We start from the raw sequence: 18455 nt of genomic DNA on the forward strand, positions 1-18455 counted from the left end.
TCTAAATGACATCTTAAGTAATTGATACTAATAAAATAAATTAAAAACAATTCCTCTATCAGAAGGAGGCATGGTGAAATAGGAGCATGCACTTACATTCTCGTGGGAATGACACGCAAATATATAGTCGAATTAACTAGCATACACGAATTCAAGTCCGACCAGTCACCACAAGTAGCTCCCGTTCACGAGTATGACGCATGGCCAGCCATCGGCCCCTCGTCATATTTTAAGGAGGAAGGCAACACGCCGCATGGACGCCGCCACAAGCAATGACATTTAAGCGATCCTTGAAATGTTAACCTGGCATTTTATACGTATAGTATATTGTACAAGTAACGCGCTTTATTCCTAAAATAAAACAATAATATAAGTGTTATTATATGATAAATATATATAGGTATTTGAAGTATGTATTTTGTTACTTAACCTAACAGCGCGATTTAAATATTTGTTACTTTGAAACAATTTCTACTAATTCTGTTTTGCTAGCCATATTAGATAATCTTTATCTGTAGGTAGATCTTAACTTAAACAAGTTAAAATACAGTTCCTCTCCAATGTTATATAGTAGAAAATAAACAAAACTTATGTAGTAGCTTTTTACGTTTAACTTTATATGGTAAAACCACTTCAGAAATTCGTACGCATTTTATAAAAGTAAAATAAATCAGTTGTGAACTTAATACTAATGTCTTTTTTAACGAGGTGAGTTGCTTTGATACGTAGTTATTCCAAAAAGGACTGTGAAACAAAAGATCTTCCGTATTCATACTAAAAAAAATTAAATTATCTTAGACTAAACTCTAGTAGCCAAAATCGTTATGTAAACTAAAAGTTATGAAAATGTAGCAATGTTAATGTAACTGCTCTTCACAGGTCCTGTAATTCACAGTACAGTAAAATTTTGAACCTGTTTATAAAAATCCTCCTCCTACGTGTTCATATAAAAGTCGTGGAAGTGACCTTTCACCTTTATTATAAATATTCAAATAACACATTGTTCAAATAATGCTTTTAATTTAAGTATTATTTATTTCAGGACATTCCCTTCCTTATAGATTCTAGAATATAACTATATAGAAGCTAGTATACTTATATTACATGGTACATATACCTGTCTTGGTTTTACGTAATTATTTCTTCATTCAAATATCGTACTTAATACATTGTGTAAATACAGTGACATAAGATTGGCGAATAGAAGCAACTAGGAAAAGCTTTGTTCGTTCGAGAGGCATTTTTGACCCAACTTGACAAACGAATTTTCTTTCTACCTTGGTTTATGCCACTCTCATATTCAATTAACCTGCTAGGATACAAATAGTGAGTTGGTAGATACATCTGTGAGAGGACCGAGCTTTAGTCGAAGTGTATGTAAAGAAATGTATGAAACTTCTGATAATAAGAGGGTAAATGATGCCTTACTTAAGTCTTATCTGAAACAAGAACTTTGAGGAGACTCTTTATTATTTGAACGAATACAAAGTAGAGCCCTTTTCATATCGAGCATATTAGTTATCAACGTCTGGTGCATCGAACGATACACGAAGAAACTTTACGACGCGACGCCGCACTGGGATCGCCCGTGCTACGGCCACTGCCGGTACATTTCTATCGCGGACGGACCGTTCAATTAATCGGGCCGATTAACGTTGTCTCTCGGACATCAATGGTGCTGGATTAACGGAGGGTGGTGTGTCCTTTTCTGTTGGTCGCAGATTTAGTGCGGCGCCGCGTCGCTAGGCGGGGGTGCGCCGTCGCTCGTAAAGCATCGGTCGGCACACTCAACTGACGCGCGCCTCGGCGACTACGCGTTGCGTAACTCGACGCGCCATAAACAACCACTTCTCGCACCTGACGGCCGCTCAACCACGTGCGCCTCACACATTACGTATTGCGCTCATGCCTTCGATAAAACGCTGACACGTGACTTGACAGAGTGAAACCCAGAACTTAGAACTCTTTAGAACTGTGAGTTTGTGAAGAAGTTATTAGCGAGCGGGATGCCGCTTGCCCGTTTGCCGACGGCGGACGGCGGCCGCTCCGCTTAAGGTAAGCTTTATTGCCGATTTATAGCTCCCAACTTGGTTTAGCGTGGAGCAAAGGGTCGCATTCGACTTTTGTTTGCAAAACAAACTTTTGCGCGGGGTCGCCGTTACGTTTAGCACTGTTCTAAATGATTTTAACGGCGCAATAGTTTCGGAGCGCGAGCAATAAATAGCCCTACGTTGAGAGAATTGTATGAGTCACGGATGAATGAGATGTTTTATCGAAAACAAAGTATTAAGATTTTAAAACAACTATTTGTATGCCAGCCAATAATTGTAAATATATCAATCTAATTTCCCAACAGCTAGGGAGAGTCATTTAAAGTGAGTCGAAATGTTCCATCACGAGTCGAAACCAATAAATATCAATAAAATTATCCGTTGAGTAAATGTGTAATTATTTCAAGTACGCCTATATAAACGAAAACTATTATAAATTATCTAAAAAGGTTTATAGAGACGTAAAATTCTAGAAATTAATATATTTATCTAATATTACTTAAGTTACACAGAGAAAAATTCAATTGTGGCCGCATTTAACATCTTAATATTGAATTGTATGACTTCAATTTGGATGTAACCTAAAAAGGTATAGAGCCAAACAAGAATCATCCTTAAGATTTTATAATAGAGCCGACTTTGGCTCAAGTTCAAGTTAATTGAGAACTGGCGGGAGTTCGAAGGAATTGTACTAAAATTATTGTAGTGAGAAATTAATGGAATGACACGATAGTTTATTAAATTAATATTTTTTTCTTTAATATACGAACTATATAACCAAATACATTGGTTTATAGATAATATATTAAATATGAGATTTCGTTAAATTAATGAATATATCTCTATAATCTATATTTTTCTATATTCATAGTGGCCTTAAGGTTTTTATGATGTTCGTAAAGGTATTAGAAAAAGGCGTTTTTTATTGATTTACTATGGCTTCAATCTATATACAGTACCTTTCAACATACTATTATACTATTATTTATTTTTCAAAACGATTTCTGGGTTAGATAAATTACCAATTCAACTATATATCTAATAGATAACTTTACCGAAATAATTTATCCTAAAGATAAAAAACAGTTTTTTTTTAATTACACCACATTAAAAATTGTGCCTCATTTTTATCCTTTGAATTTGCTTATATGCTCAACATAATAGTGTTTCTATCCAAAGTTATCATAATTAAGATAGCCAATTACAAAACGGGTTACTGGTAATAAATTTTAGGTAGGAAATAAACCAATAGAAATTGTCAGGTGACATCGCATCAGGTTTTAAAAATTAATTACCTTGTATCTGTTTGCACCCATTAACTAAAATTGAATGATAAGAAAGAATTACTTTTCTGTACAAATCTAATTTATATTTAAATTGTACCTCTATGATAAGGTTTAATGTGTTTAGAGCCTTTCGTTAATTTATTTGGATACGTTAATGTTTTGTTAAAGAACTAAAATTACTTTAGCTACCCGTATTAGTAGGATTATACTGACACAAAGACAAACTGTTTGTTGTAAAATCAAATTATTTGACTAGCCCAACATTCGCAAAGCATTATTCAAAAAAATAGTTCTTAAATTGATCGTTGCAATCCATAAATTAAGTGTCAATCACATTGTACCATTGTACAGATCTTGAGGTAATATAAAATTACGGTAATATTTCTACAAAATTAAATTACCAAATTACTGGTCATTTAGGAACATAATAACCAAAAACATTGCAACATAAATTCCTGTAGTTTATGGAAGTGATGGATACCTAATTAAGGTTCTTATTATGGAAAATCTTGTAGCAGAGTTGGATCTATAAAAACTTGTCCAAGTACTATGTAGGGTATAATGGAAAAGTTGATACCTTGTCTCATTTATTTTATTGCCATTTATCATCGCTCATGTCATATATTTTATATTAGAACTCTTAGTAACCTTTTGGAAGTCTAGATAACGTTTAAAAAATAAAAAAAAACATTAAAAAAAAATAACGAATGTATTTTACATTCGTTTTTTTTTGTTTTACTAAAAACTGTCCTCAACAATATTTATAATAAAATGCTGTTAAATAAATGTATTTGTAGATTGTGCGCGCGCAATTTAGTTCTCGTAAGTGAACAACAAAGTATCTATAGTTAATATCATTATGATTAGGTTCCATATAAGCAAGTTAATAGAAGAATTTAAATGGGTTTCAATGATATACAAATACTCACGTATCGTTTTTCATAGAAAAAATATCCCTTGTTAAATTAGCTCGGTAGACCTTTTGTCCGCTAAGACGTAATTGTCATTATTATATTATATAATCTTCAAGATTGTCAAGGTATAGGTCATAATTATAAATTATATTTTAAGCCATAATAATGCTTTTTTTAAATGGCTATTTATATTTCGTATTATAAAATAATTTCTTACATCGTGTAACCTACCTACCAAATCGCATTAACAACATTTAGACAATAATGATTTAGCGTAACGCAGTTAAAGTTCTAGTTATAAAAATCTTATTTACCTAATATATAGTTTAAATAAAACTTACCTTTTACCACCAAAACTCTTTCTACATAATAATATAATATAACTACATATTATAAAGTTTCAGTGCGACACTTCACGCATTAATAAACTTATGTAACAATTATTTTTAATCCAAAGAATAATAAAATAAAATATTAATATGGTAAAAAATTGCTTACGTTATAATAATGATAAATTAATTACAAATATTCTAATTTAAAATGGCGGCCATCATGCTTTAGTCGCCATATTGAATTGATAAGACGCTCCCCTAACTTACAACTCTGCGCCAAATGTCATTATTTTGGGATTAGTTTTCTAAATTGGCACGTTCGAAATTTAAATTTAAGTTGGCTTATTTTGCTTTCCTGTTCAGTTTTAAAAAAAAATTCTACGTTTTATTTATTTATTTCAAAATAACATACGACGATCTTGCTAATAGAGTTACACAAGGTAAACTGGTGTATCAATTACTATAAATTTTGGTAAAAAATGACGTCAGGAGAATAAAGAAAATAAAAACTATGCAAAACAATTTTCCATATTCACTTATCGCATAAAACATATTACGTTGATTATAAATAAATTTTATATTCAGCGCATGCGCCGCCATATTTGTCTTATTTCACATAACTGGTCAGATCTCAATCTGTTCTTATTATTCTGCTTCATCTCGTGTCAAGCATATTTCAAATACGTAAATATATTTTCAATGAAATTCCATACAAAAATGCAGGCCACAATCATTATTTTTTAATTATTTAACAACTATTTATTCTACAAAGTACCACGTATTTCAAGTATTTAATTGTATCTAGAGCATTACTGTAGAAATATTTTTTGTCATTGGTTAACTAGAGAATTGTATAACAGGTTCCTACAATGTTTCAAAGATCTAAATAGCGAATAGGTATTTAGGGCAAAATGCCTTGAATATATTCACCTCTTCAAGCCATTCATTGATTTATTCCATTTTGTACTCGGATCCTATCGCCAATACAGCTAAAAACAATGTTGTGGAATCATATTTGAATTTAATTATGCCTTTTTGTGGTAATAAAGCTGCGAACTCATCACCTTGTAGTTTATGGCTACCGGAAGTGAAATGCCACTGCATTTTCTACTTAAGTTTTTTATGAGAAATATTACACTGTAGGCTATATTATTAACTCTCTCCTATTAAATGATTTCAGTTATTTACTTTGTGATCCTCAGCGTTTTTAACGTAGGGTTGAGCAGTACTGGCCACTGAAGTCCTGTATTTGATTCACGGCTTCCCCAATGCTCTATTTATATGCGCATTTGATTGTAGGGATAAATTCTATACCGTACGAGCGAGAATAGTAAAGAAGGAAGAAGGTAATTGTAAAGAATCCAGCATGCCTTAGACACTAAAAGACGTGTGTTAGACTGATCGCCTACTTGCTTAGATAGTCTCGATACGAATACAGTACTAATCTAAAACTTAAAACTTATTACTTTTATTTAATTGAATATCGTTCCCATTTTATCACAATCAAAACGTTTATTCATTTAGGATTTTTCATATATAAAATAAATAAACATAGTGAAGAACGTTTGACATTAATTGTCTTTGATAGGAGGAAAAGGATCATTGCACGTTTTTTCACAACAAAAACCCGTAGTGTTAAAAGGACTCTGTATCGATCGTGAAATTGTCTCCCTTGGAGTAATAAATTATCATCTTAATAAGTTAATGAGTGGTCTCAGCAATACCACAGTTTTTGCGGTGTACACCCGTTATTGCCGTATTGGCAACAACACATCTGCCAGACGAATTTTATTATAATTCATGTTTATTTATCACCTATTTATTTTCTTTTTTCGCATATTATAAAGAAAGTCAAAGAATTTTATAGACCCGATTATAAATCGTTTTAAATGAATGTCCTGAATTATTTACAATTTTATTATTGATTAAAAGTTATCTCTAATTTGGCACAGGAAAATAAAATTTATTTATTAAAGTATCATAATTGCATTTTCTATAGTATAATTTACAAATTATCTTAAGTACATGACAGTTATGGTGAACATAAATTTTACGAAAAATAAATAAAATATTAAGTTCTTTATTTAAAAATAGTGATTTGGATGCGGATTAGATATAATATAGGCGCTTAACAACGCTTTATTTAACAGATCAGCCTACTACCGAATATATTAATTATACAGATGCATTATCTTGGGTATATATATTTCCATACATTAGCCTACAATATACTATATCTCATATATCCGTTTTTTAATTGGATATTTATATTCGAAGCTCATTAAATTGGTATCTAAATAATTTCATGCCATCACTCATAATCGCCTAGCTTTTTACATGGCAGAGTGTTTAATCGTAACAAAAAGTTAATTCGAAGCGAATTCTCAAGTACCAGGTGAATATTACCTCCCGCATAACAAAAGACATCTGTTGCTGAAAAATAAGTACGATCATAATCTTAAAACACGTCATTGGAGACAAATTGCAGTTCAATCTTTCCATAGACATGTATTTGTATAACTGGTTGCCGTGAATCCATCTCACCGGTTCGGTAACAAAACGCAAAATGGCTTATCGCTAGATATCCCGAAGAACCGTAAACCGGATCGTAAAGTACACTTTAGCTTGAAATCCGCATAATTATCGTACGTTATAAATTATTCTGGCTGAGTATAACCGCTACATACCTTTCGTTATTACATGCATCTTCTTCTCGAGCCTCTCCCTTGCTATGATTCCAAGCCATGTTCTTTCTACCACGGCGTTTACCCTGAATTTTACCCATTATAATTAAATAAAGCATAGAGGAGATGATAGCGGCCGTGGCGCAACACGTGGCCGGGGTACACAAGTTTCCGTTGTTTGATGTTCTGCATACCATAACATCCAATTCAACGTTTTTGATATTAATCTTATTACTTAATTTGTAAAGGTCAGCCATAATTACAGTTTAGCATATTTTATTAATACCTAATACATATAAATAGTATAACACATCAAATTCTTAAATACCAATCATTTTAAATAAATTCATTGAGTCAATTTAAAAAAAGAAAACTGCACTTAATTAATCGGAATTGCCATTCGGAATAATTTATTTATTTCGATTACACTTCTCGTGTATATGCATTTATACTTAAAACTTATTTAAACGAACTGACATCATAATTATGATAAGAATGACGAGTATTGTTGATTTATGTAAACAATGATATATACCCGATTATATAAATTAGGGCAATGATCAGTCACTTAATCATTTCGTTTGATTTAAAGATGTTTTGACCTCACACTTCGGTAATGAATGAGGTGGTCGTAAACGGCTGAATCAAGAGAACATTAATGTCAATCAAAAAGCCATAAACTCTATTAGCAGTTATAAACCTCACCGCATCTGTCCAATAGCTGGTTTCGCGTACTGTAATGTGATTAACATAAGTACACTGTTGGTTTTACGTTTTTTATTCATCACGATTCGAAAAAGCAGTAAATTTTGCTTGTCAACCGATAGCGTCTTTGATAAAGAACACGGAAACGAACTTTTGTTTGAAACCGCCCAAAGAGACCAATAAATTACGACAAGGTGTTGTTCGTCTTTTGACCGCATTTCTTCAAAATATTAATACATTGTCAAATCCATTAGCATAATAATTGGTTACCTGCTCATTTAGTCAGGTGAATTGGTATTGTCTAATTCCACATTGTGCGATCTTGTGCAATTCTTTCTCACGACCCCTAACGATTTGTTTCTATTGTTGAATTTGAGTGTTATTTTTTAAGCGTGCCTTCAAAGAAATTCGTAAACATAACGGGTCTTGTTGATTTGCATTTTTGCTATTTAACATTACAATAGGCGAAAGAATGCAATTTTTTGGAGTTTTTTGTTGATTTACAGTATGCTATGGTTTTGTTTTGCGTAACAGTTACATCACAAATGAACATATGCTAATATTTTAAAACACGCTTTTGTTGTTTGATTATTCTTTATAAAGTGTGAAGATGTTCTTTTGTTTTAAAAATAATTTAATAGCTCCCGTTTCTATTGTAATCTGATGCCTTTTATAATTCTTTGCAACGGGACAACATTTTTATTTTAATATTCCATTTATGCACGTTTATTACAATCTCAAAAAGCAATAAAACAATACGTGTAGAAAATAAATAACTTGATTTTTTTAACAAAAGTGTACAACTTGAAATTCTAAATGTATCATTTCTATTATAGTTTCTCATTTATTGATACTATAAGCAAATGTGGACTAGGTATTTTACCATCGACCATACTTTAAAAATGTCAATGTCAAAGTCAAATCTTTATTGCATTCTTTATGTTCATACTTTACATACTTTACTCATGCAAGGCACATCAATGTACTTAAATCTATAATTTTTTTATCTTATTTTGTATCAATTATTTATATATTTGCTTAATAAACTTAACATTTATAAAGAATTTAGTATCGTACAGAAAACTTGAAATTATTTACAGAGAATTTCAATACAGAACTTTCTATTTTTATGTAATAAAGAAGTTTTAGTCCGTCGAAGCTGTGGTATGAGTTGAAAATTGTAATATTTCAAAATTACTGAAGAGTCGCGTTCACTTGAGTAATGGCATAACTTTTGGGGAGGTTTGGGAGTAGAAGCCCGCGTGCGTGCCTCCATCTTTCTTAAACCTTAACTTATGTTTCTAAATACTTTAATATGATGTGAAATTAGTGGTTAATGAGTTTATTTACCTTTGTCTAAACAATAGAATTAGATTTTTAACGGTTAAGTTATATTTGTATTACAATTTAAAATACAAACAATACAATGTAAGTTATATTACAGTTTAATAATACGAATAATTCTACTTAATGTTTTATGTTTAACCTATAGGTATGTTGTGTGAACCTGATCAGGTCGTATATTTTAATAATAATAAATTCCATAAAACTCTATAGATCACTAGGAAGCTATTAGCTGAGAATGATACATGATGATACCCTATCAAAATTTTCCCTTTAAAGAATCTTTACGGATTTCTTTATTAAAAGTACCAGCCTTATGTAAACAATTATTTAGTATCTTTCTCATCTCCTATTCAACTCTTTTTTACTAAGAATACAGAATTAATTAAATACTACTTTTCCGGAGACCGTTAGCGTTTTCGTTTTCAATGGTATAAGCTCCGGTCCTTTCGTATATATATTATATTGTGGAGGCCGCACGTGGACAGGGCCATGTGACAAACCGGTCTTGAGCAAGCCTAGTAACCTCTAAACGACTTACGTGAGTTAAGGATTCCTCAATTCACTTTTAAGCCTCCCTCCGTAACGCGTGGGAACATGAAAATCGTGTGAAACACTTGTGAAAGTGTTAATGACCTAGATGCGTTATAAGTATTATCTACGCTTATATAAGCATTTGATAAAACTTAAATGGCTTTGTAATTAATTGCTTGGTTAGCTATTGCTTTAAGGGCAACGTAAACGTAGCCAAGGTTCGACATGATGGGATTATTATTAACAGTTTGTACTGCCCTACTAAAAACACAAGCCAGTGGTGCTGCAACGTTTTAAGGTCTGGGCTGTAGATTTCTGTATTTGTTTCATGATTATTTGTCAATTCAATAGGTAATTAGGTGATCAGGCACAGGGGTGCCTGACACACGCAGTCGAGTTTAGGGTCTAGGGCAAGCTGGTTTCCTCACGATGTTTTCCTTCACTGTTCAAGCGAATGTTGAATGCGCACATATACAGAAATTCTATTGGCGAACAGCCGGAGTTTGAACCTACAACGTCAAGGATGAGAGTCGCGACCAGATTGTACGGGTTTAAAAATAACTCAAAAATTTATTTATTTGTAAGTAATTTTAGTATATGTAATTACAAAATAGTTATTTGTATTCACCAAATACTTTGCAGTAACCATACAAATCATTTCGAGTTTTCCTACGTGTTTATATACGTTGACGTTGACCGTAATAATAATCTCATTTATAGAAATAAGGCCGCTAGGTTGAAATTACAATCCTAAGTTTATTAATGCAGTTATTGTTGTTTAGAATCAAAGCTAACAATAATTATATGACTTGTTCCAAATCCACTAATTAATAATGACGTAAGTAGTCGATGTATGCAAAGATGTTATAAGTATTTCGTTCTGTCCAGTTATAAAACCAGTAGACAAGGAATTTGTGTAGGTATAAAAGTTGAATTATTACAGTATTGTTAGAGGCCAACTTTATTAAGTCGTTTCGATTTAGGCGATTTTATGGCAATGACATAATCATCTATACGCCTTTTATTATTAAAATATGGAACTGTTAGAAGAAATATACAGATCAACTATTAATATAGAGTTGTTTGCATTTCTCAAACTTCCCATCTAATGATGTTACTGTTACTAATACCATAGAAATACAATTATACCCACACCGATAATTCTACAATTAAAAACGTATATATATATATATATATATCTATATCTTATAAATAGTAACATAAAAAGCAGCTCTTGTGAACTCAACACACTATGTATTCTATTTAGATAGGTTACATCGCGTTATAATCGAATTAATGCGGAAAGTTATTTTCGTTATTAAATTAATTCCAATTTATTATTTCCGTAATATTAAAATACCTATTTTAAAAAACTAGGATTAACGGTTTTAATCTGTACATAATTGTATCAACACAGTATTGTAACTAGACATTTAGTTAATTAATTGTTATGTTAATTCGTTTTCTTTTTGAAGTATATAAGATAATTGGTTGCTATGCTATGAACAATGTGTTACAAATATCATAAGAAAGTCAAAAGAAATTTCAGACTTAATTTTAACTGTTTAATTAGTATAAGCTTATGAGTTTAATTGAAATCTACTCGCAGAGACCGCACCTGCAAAACTTGTGAATACGTCTTAACTTGAAGAATCTCGCTTCGAATTGTTAGAGCGTCGTCTGCGCAAACCCTCTTATATTTATGCCTTTACTTTGTAACATTTGCGGACTATTTACCGTTGAGGCTTTGAAGGAATATTATTAAATTTGTTCTTGGGATTTTAACTTCGACGTTCTGTTTAACTTAAGTTAAAAATTGTTTATGTAGGAGTTAATAAATGTAAGAAAACCTTCTTCCCGGTATTTTAACTTTTAGATAATAAAGTAGGTAATATATGTTCTTTACAACTGGTAAAAATACAGATATCTACACATTTAATTAAGAAGCTGTAACTATTTCTTAGTTGAACTAAAGTAAACACCTTTGTATTACAAAACATCTTAACGAATCCCTCTTGAATGTCAACACTATCAAGTATTTTAATTATTGTTATCATCTTAGAAGTAAAAAGGTACCGTTTAAAATACCATAGCCAATTAAAAAAACTATAAGTACATCACTTTCTAGAATTTGCAACACGCAATTGAAAGGTGTCGGAAAAACGCCAGTAATTCTATGAAAATTGAGTACAACGAAGAAACCCGACTCGGAATGCCACATGCCGTCTCATATCGCTATCAATAACATTCTATTACGAATGAAATTAATCTCTCCGGCTATAGTATTAATGTCTCCTTTTCAATAACTGATAAATTGCGCTTACGCTAATACCTTGTTTCCTTAATTGTTTCAAGTTTTTGTTATAGCAAGGTGCGGATAGTACGGGCACATAATAAGCGGCTCATGCTGATTTATTAATATAGGTGGTCTGGAACTTGAATCTATGAGGACCTTGATCTGTATAATTAAAAATAATCATTTACGGTCGCTCTTACATAAGTCTACATTACATAAAATTTTAGATACAGGAACTGTCTGGTATCCGAAAATTTTACTATACAGGCTTGCGCAGTGCGATCCATGGTTATATTTAAAAACACTTAATACGTAGTAAATTTCTTGGACTAAAACGTTGAATTGGCACAAATTGAAGTATCTCTGCGCACGCTATCTATATAGGCATCAGACAACCATTGAACCTAGAACAAGCCTTTGACCTCGCTCTTTGAGAATAAACATATTGCATGCAGGTTATAATTGGAGTCAAACTATGAGATATATGTGTTATTTATATATATATATATATATCTATATTTAGTTGTTAGCATTTAGAAACGTTAAGAAAAACACTTTTTGAACGGATTGAAGCTATGTATTATTATTAAAAACTTATAATCATTTACATAATTCTAAATTTTAAATTTTTTCCCGACCTTTCGCGTGCTTTTCAGCGTGCGTGGTCACGGTGACTGAAAACAAAATATGTTAAATGTCAAAAGTATCACAGCTGCAGAGAAAGTTGTTTTATCTGCCCCGAAGTTGGTATCGACTAAAACATCAAAAGAATAAAAGATGACGGGTTTTGCAAAAACCTTTTGTTTTCAGTCACCGTGACCACGCACGCTGAAAAGCACGCGAAACGTCGGGAAAAAATATAAAATTTAGAATTATGTAAATAATTATAAGTTTTTAATAATAATACATAGCTTTAATGTTTTTCTTAATGTGTTAAAGCTATTTTAACAAAAAACAATACTATTTAGAAACTTTCTCAGTCTCAGTTTGAAAACCCGGTTGGCCTGAAAATATGAAATATTACCAATTTACACGACCGACATACTGTCATGGGTGTCTTTGGGCTGGTGCCTTATATGGCCTCTCCGTTGGCTCATTTGACTCCCTATCATATATAAAATAGTAAAGAGTATCAATAAAGATAACCGCGGAAAAAATCCCGGTATGATAAATCAGGAGAAGTTAGACTTCACGTTATACACATTGTAAATACAAATAAATTAAATAGGAGGAATTGGCAAACAAAAACTTGTATTCATCAACACATAATTAATGTTAATTAATTATGACTAGAAATTCCAAAGTAATTAAATATATACCTATTTGAAATGTCAAAAAAGCTCTTTTTTATTCTGTTGCTATTTTGTTATTACAATTTTATTTACATAGGTAATCTTTCTAATGTCTCAAAATTTATATACAATGTCGCAATTACATTATAACATATTTTGATTAAGTAGTACAATCATTACCAGCTATTAAATTCTAAGCTTCTGTATGAAACTGATTTAAGTAACGAAATCAACCAATATTTCTATCATTGTTATAACGATAATGTCATCCCATTGTAATGTTTACACTGAAGTTAGGAATTAAATATTTCGTCAATATTAGTATAGGAATTAAATTTAAAAATCTCCCTTGGTGTGTGAAGTTAGCAACAAAATAGCTCAAGATTGCGAGCGATCTTCGCCTCTATAAATCTCCCCATCACATTGGACCACCTAATTAATTACTCCGGCAGCTAAAATTGTTCACGCCGGTCTGACTACACTTAAGTACCTCCTGGTATGTAGTATATTAATGGCTCATGAACTCCTAATGAGATTATATCTGTATTTTTTAATTCAATTATTATACGTAATTTTCATACTTTAAATGTGAAAGACAATCATTCGAATTTCGATACTGCACAAGTAATTAACCTACTAACTAAAAAATAATAGTACGAAATTGTCTTCACATTTTTGCATATAATGTTAAATTGTTAGATTTTTTAATTAAAATAGAATTATGTTCGATCGTCTTCCGATTTACACTTTGGAAACTTAGAATCAATTTTGTGAAAAATGTACAACGAAATATGTAAATCCACGCAGAGATTTAAAAAGGACAATACCAAATTTGGAATCGTCCTACGTGACATTTTGTTAGGAATTTTAATGTTAACTGACCAAGCTAGTTTTATCATGATTCATCTCATAAACAATGATTCAACATATATTATATGACTAGACGCGTTAACGAGCTTCTATGAAAATACCATTTTTCATTCTCATACATTTGTATAAATAAAATTCTTAGAATAAACATTACAATGTTGAAATTGTCTAATCAACCAAGACCAGGATGTTTTTATAATAAAGTATAAATTACGGTTAGACTCCGATTCGACTTGATGAAAACTCACACGTTTATAGAAAATACCGCTTTTATCATTTAATTCCTCAATACTTCAAGTTTATATCACAATAAGTTAATGTATAATAAATTAAATAATACCTAACTTCAGCCTAGACCTCATTGATACCTGAGAATCCAGATTTCGTTTTTAATTTAAACCGTTAATACTTGAAGTATTTATTCATTATGGTATAATTGAAGATTTCACGATGCCGTGACGTGTCGTTGAATTGTTTTTTAATTTGTGCTCGGTTGCCTTTAACCCATCAATCAAGCGTGTAGCTGTTTCATTGCACGCGCCCATTCTCCGTCAGTAACAGGTTTAAACTTTTTAGATTTCTAAACTGTATTGAATATTTATGTTGAGCATTTATTTTATGGTAATAAAATTAAAAAGTTCAGTTAAAAATAGTCATTAGTTATTTTGATTATAGTTACACTTGTAATAAACACGTGCTTTTATATCAAATAAAATGCCAACATTATTATAAAAGTAATAAAACTATATTAGATGTAGAAAATATTTACAAACAATTGAAAATTTATTTTCATTAAGTACTTACGTGTTTGTTCCGGAAAAGCGAAGAGTCTATCTAGCATAGTAAAATATTCCATATGTTGGTATATAGGTACTAAACAGGTAATCTAATAAAAAACTTATTAAGGCGAAACGAAGTTCGCGAGGGCAACTGGTATTTATAATACTCACTTGAACTTCTTATCATAATTACTACTAAATAAAGTCATTATTTGATTGTTTAGTAATTTATTATTATAAATATGTTGTAGAAAATATATCTTCCATAAATATTGTCTATTACATTCGTAAGTAGTTATTAAAATAATAATGATGCGTACATATATGGTCCTCGTTGCTATATGTTTTATGTGGTATTTTTGAAGTGATTAAGATTAATAGCAATAAAAGAGAGAGCGTCCGTCTTCGTTCGCAGTCACATCAGAATGACATAAAGTCGACTATGATTTATACATTTACATTTAATTAGACGCGTGCGCAGCCTTATTCTATGTAAATTTGGAGCGGCAACTGAATGAAGTATGATAGATATTTCGCTTAGTTTCATGTATTATAATTTCCATATATATACGTAATTCAAAATGGTCAATGTTCGTTAACCTTTTGACTTTTGACGCAGGTTCAATACTCAAGACATATGTTATTATCTAATTCGACGCAATAATTAATTAAAATATCGTTAGATTTGATCTGTAAATAAATTATTTAACATAAGAGCTTAAAAATGATAAAAAGCAGTTGAAAGAGGAACATTGTTAATAAAATTAAGACGTTTATTAATTTACGCCACTATTGCATTCAAATAAGTATGATGTTTACTGCAAACTTCACTCATGAAATCCCCGTACCAAGTTATCACTTAACATGTGCAATACTCGTAAACAGTCGGAAAATCCAAGAGTTCCCTCGAGGCAAACCGAACCGTTTAAAGCGAAATCGTATCGTGGTACAGAGACCGAGGACGAGTAATGTTATGAGCAAGCCATTATTGTCTCGGCCCATACCGTAAAACATTACGCAGTCGTATAAACTCAATGGATAAACATGGAGCTGCCAAAATGTATATATTTTAATGAAAATGTTGCTAACTTTCTTGGCTGATCTTCTCATATCAAGGCGCCTTAAATATGCTCATTAACGTAATGATCTAATTGTGTAAAGCAAATTAATAAAAAAATATGCATGGTTTTAGTATGTAAACAAAATCGTTTGTTATTTTTAGTCAAATACATCTTTCGACCAATCACAGACAACACTATCAATCAATGACCAATCACGATCCAGTACAAAGTCATGCTTAGTAATGTCTTCCGTTTTACTATTTAATCCCTTTGTTTTTAAATTTAACCCCGTTTAAAGTACTTACAGAATATTAAACACTATAGTTAATGCTATAAATATTGAAATTAAGTCAATAAATCTTCAAACTTCAAACTTGAAATAGATAAATTGATTCAATTTATATATTAAGAACGAACAAAGTGTTGTTATAAATAAACGTGTTGGCCGTCTAAACTTCCTTTTATTTAGCTGGAAATGCATTAACAACTCTATATATTTGTGATCGAATATGCTTACCGCACAAACTGATTCTTTGGCCTATAAAGTTCTATCAATAAGTTTCTAAGATTGATCCGTCATAAAATTTATTCGCAATTCATATTTTTAATAATGATCAAGGAAATATTATTTAATTTCTTACAATATTAGAGCCATGTTCTCCTAAATATTTTATTTAATAACTTTTATGACACAGATAATATACCTAAGAAAAATAGCTTTAACACTCAAAATTACTAATTCACTTACATGAACTACAATATTTGAAACAAAAAACCATGTTAAGACTTATTTTATAGTTTTGTCCTTGTTAGTTTCGTGATAATTTGAATGTGAATAAATGAGAGAGAATATTTGTTCGTATCATATTTATTTCATATTACAGATGATATCATAACCAGAAGACTAAGCTGTTATATTTTTACTTATCACCACTGCCAGTATTTAAAACTACGCAAAATAACTCCATAATAATATATAAACGACAATTGTCCCGTCTGTCCACTGTGACAGGCACAAAATCGCCGAATACAAAGCGGTCGTCAACATAAACTAACATCCGGCAAACGGTGATGTATAGCAGCCGCAGAACTATGGAAACAAATCTCTCTACAATATAATTTACGAGCGCAATATTCAAGCAAAACAGACAAACACAACGAAAATAACCGCGCGATAAAAGGTGTCGCCACACGCTTAAGATAGACTTGTGATAGAAATATTAGTGGGTGCCTTCCTTCACTTGTTTCTAAAGGGTTGTACAGTAATTTTTTAATGTCTCAGTTTGAAACATCATAACTGGTGATGTATGATCTTAGTACACAGACCTCTTTGCGAAATGAACGGCTAAGAAATAGTTGCGTTAACCTTTGTATATATCCTCCAGATTTAATAAGAGCTTATGCTTTATATCGTGATAGTTTTCTTAGACATATGTTCAGCTTATGCATAAAAGTCTTAGTTTCCAATAATCAAACGTTTTGTGTCAATAAGACATTAAGCAAAATATGTCTCTACTACCATATTATTCGTTGCGAAACGACGAAGTTTTTCGTCGCAATTAATCACTGCATATTTTACTGTAAAAGCAAGTTGTCTCGACGTGTGTTGTGACTTATTTTTATCTCGCAACAGTTAAATACAATACTGACAAGGAGTTAAATTGATAGGAATTTAACAATCGAGCGAAGCAATTATCACGACATTTAGTCGAAATTCATTTTAACGTGACTCATAAGGAAACAAATTAAATGGCCACTGTGTCCGCTAGGGTTGGCAGCGCGATAAAATGCCTCGAATTGTCCGCTGCCTATCTTCATTCCTGGCTCGATTATTTAAAAAACAAATGCCTGTCGCGTTAGTGCTATGTCCTTTTCTCGCGTGATTTTGTCAATGTATCTGTCCCTGTCTCGGCTGCGCCCGCGTTGCCGATAGCCCCGGAATGCGCCGGCTGACTTCAGTCGAGCGGTACTCATAGACAATTTAAATTGGAGAAATTGGTAACCGGGTACTTCGAAGAACTGGTAATAACGGACAAATGTCGACGTATGTAGATAACGCTTTGGCTTGATAATGTATTAGCTGTAGCACTGTCGATACGTAGACATTAATATTTATTGACTTCATGCATAAAATATCTAAACCGTTTGGTACATCACTGTGCTTAATTTTATGGGAAAATTCATTATCTCGCAAGATTTGATTGTAGGAACATGATTGGTGAGTATAGAAATTATAAATTTTTACTTTAATTCGATGAGAATGTACCCCAAATGTTGTCGATATTAGTTATCTCTCCCGGTAATTTA

General features: G+C 31.5%; 1 protein-coding gene across 2 annotated transcripts in view; it reads left to right on the forward strand.

Moving 5' to 3' along the window:
* Positions 1 to 1643: 1643 nt before the first annotated feature.
* The window catches only part of LOC123708263 (homeotic protein antennapedia), a 146100-nt gene continuing 129288 nt past the window's right edge, over positions 1644 to 18455 (forward strand). For both annotated transcript variants that reach the window (XM_045658894.1, XM_045658892.1), the window contains exon 1: positions 1644 to 2055. The gene's annotated coding sequence lies outside the window, so the exon portion shown is untranslated. The remainder of the gene's footprint in view (positions 2056 to 18455) is intronic.

Source organism: Pieris brassicae, chromosome 4, assembly GCF_905147105.1.
Source record: "Pieris brassicae chromosome 4, ilPieBrab1.1, whole genome shotgun sequence".
Taxonomy (NCBI): Eukaryota; Metazoa; Arthropoda; class Insecta; order Lepidoptera; family Pieridae; genus Pieris; species Pieris brassicae.